The sequence below is a fragment of the Typopeltis vanoorti genome, chromosome 8 (assembly GCF_054136105.1).
Source record: "Typopeltis vanoorti isolate ZY-2024b chromosome 8, IOZ_Tvanoo_1.0, whole genome shotgun sequence".
Classification (NCBI taxonomy): Eukaryota; Metazoa; Arthropoda; class Arachnida; order Uropygi; family Thelyphonidae; genus Typopeltis; species Typopeltis vanoorti.
Genome location: NC_143556.1, coordinates 42,516,558 through 42,522,557, shown reverse-complemented (window position 1 = coordinate 42,522,557; position 6,000 = coordinate 42,516,558).

Sequence of the window (6,000 nt, the reverse complement as noted above, 5' to 3'; positions counted from 1 at the left end):
AGAGAGAGAGAGAGAGAGAGAGAGAGAGAGAGAGTAGTTAGCAGAAATTGGAGACAACAAAAATTTGTCAAAAAAAGAAAAGTGGTGAATAGTTACATGAAGACTATCAATAGTAAGCTAGAAGAGTGATTCCTAAAGGGTTTCCCCGCTATGGGAGAATCACTTTGTTAGATGAAGTGGTTGGTAACCATACTTATTATTGTAATCCTCGACTGAACTGGGAGCAGTCGAGGATCACATTTGCTCCTTCACACACAATTCCATGTGTATGGAGGAGCTTTTTTATAAGAGAGGAGGCCTGTGGGGCCCAATAGAATTCTTTCCTCTAAAATGAGGAGCAAGAGCAGAGAGTATCTCTGCTCCTGTTTAACTTGAATATTAAATAATATCGCGCTTTAGCAGGTTTCAATTGTTTTCTGATGGTGCAAAGATGAGCAAAACCATAAGTAATGCTGATGATCTCAGAATGATTTGAATAGACTAATATGTCAGTAGAAGAGTAAGGATTTCAGTTCCTTAGACAAATAGAATACTAGTTAGCTACACGCTTGGAGTTCAATTAACGTATTACAAAATGTTCAAAATCGCGAAGTCATTACACGGTGAGAGGAATAACGGCAAGTAAAGAGAATGAAGTTGTTGTTCTACTGAACAAGGATTTGAGTTTGATCTACCAAAGACAGACTACATATGAACTACTATGCAGGGTGTTGATTTCCTGAATTTCAACGAGATTAGTAAACTTTTGAAAGAGTTCAAAGACTAAATCAAGTCTGTGGAATACTGCTTACAAAAAGACTGAGTGAATGTAACTGCCAAATCCTCATAAATAGGGAAGGAAGGTCGATATGACTAAGACTAATAAGATGCTTAGAAAAGTGATGATGTAGATAAATGCGATGATTGGAACAAATGATTTGAAAAGCAATGAAATAATAATAATAGCCATCATATCAAAATATTCGCTGCTTGACACTAGCAATAAGAAAAATCTGTTGAACTGAATTCAATTAGTAATTGAATTTAGACACTTCGTATTTTTTATTTTTTTTTTACAGAATTCACAAACTTTATTAACTAAGGAAGTGATACAAATGATAACATCGTACAATAGTGTTGTTTGTTACAGTAATACAAATGACATATCTACTGAAATATAATATCAGTACTTGAACAGTAATATAGATACTGATATGTTATGGAAAAGACAAGATGATGAACATGAAAAGAAATATAAGGAACTGTACGGTATGTGTATCCAAGGTCCGTAGCCATGGGTTCCCATAACATGGTATATACTTGTCATAATATATTAGAATCATAGTTGGACATAATATGTTGGTTATAGTGATCTCTCATAATATACGTTTAAAATACAGGTCAACGTCATTCAGTCCCATGAGGTAGTCTCTCAGTGTTTTTCTGAAAGCATATTCCAAAGTTATTGATTGGATTTCGTTTCGGAGTTTATTATAGCTGCTTGTTGCTAGGTTTTCAAAGGATTTACGAATCATTTCTTTGTTTGCCTTAGATACTACCAGCAAGTTCCGGTCACAGCGTAAACCATAGTCTACATTATAAATCAAAAAACTTACAACGTTCTTCTTACATAAAATATACAATCCTAGAGATAGAGTTTCTGTAGTGGAAAAATATTATTAATGACAAACAGATCGTTGTTTGAATGTGCGAAGTCAGTAATGGCTACTCTAATTATTCTATTTTGTATTCGTATCAAAGGAAGGGGGATTGTTGTAGAAATCTCCACCCCAACAGGTGATACCATATTGCAGTGAGGAATTAACTCAAGAATCCTAATGACATCTTAAGAATTCTGTATTTACAATTTTTAACATAATATATTATGTTAATTACGAACTTCAACTTATCTGAGTTTCATAATTAACAGAGTTCAGAATTCCATTTCAGATTGCTATCGATGTAGAGGCCCAAATACTTGACGTTTTTTTTTGTTTTTTTTTTGACTAAGCTACAGTTGCAATATTGGATCTCCCTACATTTTATTCCATGCCATTTTATGGTTATACTATATTGTGATTTAGCTTATCTGTTAACGTGAGTACATAAAGTATATCGCGTTGTATCGGTATTCATTTTAATGCCATTATTGATAAACTACTTATTTAGTTTCAACATATCATGGTTAATCTGATTTTCTAGATCCTCAAAGGTCTTTTCGGTGTGTACTAATTAACGGACAATATCATTTTGCCAAAAGGTTTGTATTCACACAGATCATTAACATATATTGAAAATAGGATGTGTCCTATCACCGAACCTTGTGGGACCTCGTATTTTATTATTTTCGTTGCGCTATTGAATGTGGTAGCTAGTATATTATTTTCTATTATTTTAATAGGATTTGAACCAGTCATTAGTAACTCCTCTAATGCCACATCTAGACATTTTCAGTAGTAGTAGTAGGCACTGCCAGGTTATTTTGCGTCCTAGGCAAAGTTTACAAGTGCACCCCTTATTTCACAAGTTGGATATTTTTTTAAATGAAATTTTAAATATAAAAAATAAAAATTATTTTGGCATGCTTTATTAATAATATACAAAGTAATATACAATATATATAATATACGAGAATCAAATTTGAATTTTCCTTGCCTTCAATTTTGCAAAATTTTGAAAGTTTTGCACCCTAGACGGTTGTCTAGTTTGCCTAAATGGTAACGCCGGCCCTGGTAGTAGGTCATGAACACAGTCGAACGCCTTAGATATGTCAACAAAAATTGCTGCTGTATACATTCATTTATTTATTCCACTATAAACTGCTTCATGGAACTCTAATAGCGCTGTTTGGTATTCAATCTGGATCTATACCCGTATTCATTAGATGCATAAAAGGATATGCTAGATAGCTCTTTAATCGTTTTTTTTTTTTAGGATTTCAGTGAACTTTGAGACTGTGGGTAGTATAGATATTGGCCTGTAATTTCTGTTACCTCCTTTAAATAGCGGAATAATTGAAGCAATCTTTAAGTTTTCTATAAATTTCTCGTGATCAAAGGATTTATTAATAATATATGTAAAGAACTTTAATTTATGTTTAATGATAATATTTATTGATATTTATAGGGTCACATCCCATTGTTTTTCCCTTTTTTTAAAATCCGATTACTACAGTCTTTACATCTTCGTTTATTGCTTATAGGTACATGGAATTCCTAATCCACGGAAGGTGACTCACATACTTTATCCACACTGTAGGATCAATATCACAATGACCATAGCTGGTAAAGTTCATTTCATTAAATACAGGGTGGCCTTAAATTAACTTTCCCTCTTTGGCGGTATCCGTAGCTAAAACTAATACACGGAATGAGACCACATTTTACATTGAGACTTTCGAAGGCATGAGGAGATGAATTCCACGAAAAAAAAAAAAAGATTTAGTATCAAACAAAAATCGCCGATAGGAGAAATTTTGCCGCTGGCGGAGCCGAAAGCACTCAAATATTTGTAGTAAACGCAGGTAAAAAGGATTATGCAAATTTTATTGCGCGTAAAAATTGGTGATAGCAGTACCACCAATTCCACTTAAAAAGGGATTGGGAACGTTCAGGCAGTTATTCGAATGACTGACGAATTTTGCTCAATATGCGTCGTACCTTGCCTCAGCGTGCTTTACTTGTTACGTTGTTTTACCTTAAACAGTGCAATGCCGTAGCGGCCCTTCGGGAATTTAGAAGGCTTCATAACCTGCGTACAGGTCCGATGTCATCTGTAGCACTGAGAGCTATGATTAAGAAGTTTGAATAAACTGGATCACTAGGAGTTAGACCTGGCAGAGGATGGAAACCAGTGCAAGAAGGGACAGTAACAGACGTTGCTTCTGCGGTGTTCGAGGACACAGGGACCAGTACTGGTCCAAGCGTTCGTGCCATAGCTCGCAAACTTGATATGGCTTATGGTACAGTCTGGAAAATCTTACGGAAAATGCTTCACTTCTATCCGTATAAGTTCAGTCGTGTGCAAGCACCAACTACCGCAGATTATGATAAGCGCGTGACCTTCGCGCTAACATTTCTTGCCCGAATGGAGGTCGACAATGACTGGCCTTGGAGAATATTGTGTGGTGATGAGGCTCATTTTTATCTGAATGGGTCGGTCAACACTCACAACTGCAGAATTTGGGCATCTGAACATCCCCAAGCGATCCAGCAAGTATAGTACACGCACAGATTCGAGACCCTTCTACACTTCTGCGCTCGTCAGAAAAAGGCGAATCCATTCCGATAATAGGGTAATCAATCCGTCTTCTGGGATGAGTTATTATTACACTTCGGAAAATTAACTTCTCTTTTATGATCATTGTAGTTTTTAAAGTGGTAACTATTTTGCTTATATAACAGTTGGAAAATTTTATCTATAAAGCACGTGATTTCGCGTGTTGGCAACCAATTCGTACGTCTTTCATTTCTTTCTCCCCTTCAGCATGAATCGACAATTGTTGGCACCAAGCCAAGCGAAGCAAAGTGTGGGCGTACTATACCACTGCATTCTCCAAAAGTAACAGTGTGACTTCACAGTCGATTTCATAAGAGGACCATACTTTTTTGAGCGTATTACCCCTACAGGTGCTGTAACCTGCTCCACTGCTGGAGAGATTTATTGACGAATGGTTGAAAATTTTGTCATTCCTGCATTGCAGCAAAGACAATGTTTGGACTCCATAATTTTCATGCAGGATGGAGCATGGCCACACATTGAACGTTCAGTACAGCGCCTTTTACGCCAGCATTTCAGTAATGAGAAGGTTATCAGTCAGTTCTTTCTGACGGCATGACCGCCTCGATCCCCGGACATCGCTCCACGTGACTTTTGGCTGTGGGGGGGGGGGGGGTATTTGAAATCCGTTATGTATGTTGGTGGCGTTCCTAACTTGCATGTCTTGAAAGAGAACATAAAACGGGATGTTAGGAACATCCAATCCGACTCCTTACGCTCAGCTGCAGAGCATGTCGCACACCGGATGCAGTTTGTTGTACACAAGAAAGGTCAGCACATTGAAAATCGTGTATGTGGTCCAGGGGACCCTGATCCTGATGAATAAAACATTATTTCCCGTGAGTTCAATCACTACATTAATTTCTGTGTCTTTCGCAAGTTGTTGTTTTAGTTTAATTATTATTATTATTATTATTATCATTGTAACGCGCCACATAACCAGCTGGAATGAGTGACGCGGCTGTCGCTTACACCGTTGAAATGTTATTATTCCATTTTATCTGCCTTTAATGTAATTATCCGCTTGTTTTCGGCTCCGTCAGCGCCAAAATTTCCCCTACCGGCGAATTCTGTACTTTTTTTTTCGTGGAAATCATCTCCTGATGCTTTCAAAAGTCTCAATACAAAATTTGGCCTCATTCCGTTTATTGGTTTTAGCCAGATGCCTCCAAAGAGGGAAAGTTATTTTATGGCAACCCTGTACAAAGGTGACGGCATTTCCCTCTAGGAATTTGTGTGTTTCTGTTTTGCATTACCAATTATCATGTTAACCAACCCCAATTCTTTACTTTTGTCATTCGTCCAAGAAAGAAATTTCATTAAGAGATAATGTTGTTTTGCGTGATCTATTTTATCCTTTATATAGCGCAATTTTTATAGTCATGTTCAAACATTAGATTGTAGAGATCTTCATATGCTTATAATAGAGCTTTTCTTTCGTCCTTATCATATTTTTAGTTTATCCGTTATCGGTGTGTGAACATCCTTTTTCACAGTAACTCTTTTGTGATATTGAGATTTGCTGTCTGCATATTTAATCATTTTGATTAATTTCTTATGTAACTGATTTGAATCTAATAGATCATTTTGGGATAGTTAATAATTTTTATGTAATTCTCAAGTTATTATAATTAGTTCCAATTTCCAATTTTTATGACTCCCTGCACAGCTCATAACAACACTATTAGGTAATTTAACAGCGTAGAAACTGTTTATCTGTTATTTTGCTAAAACACATTGCAG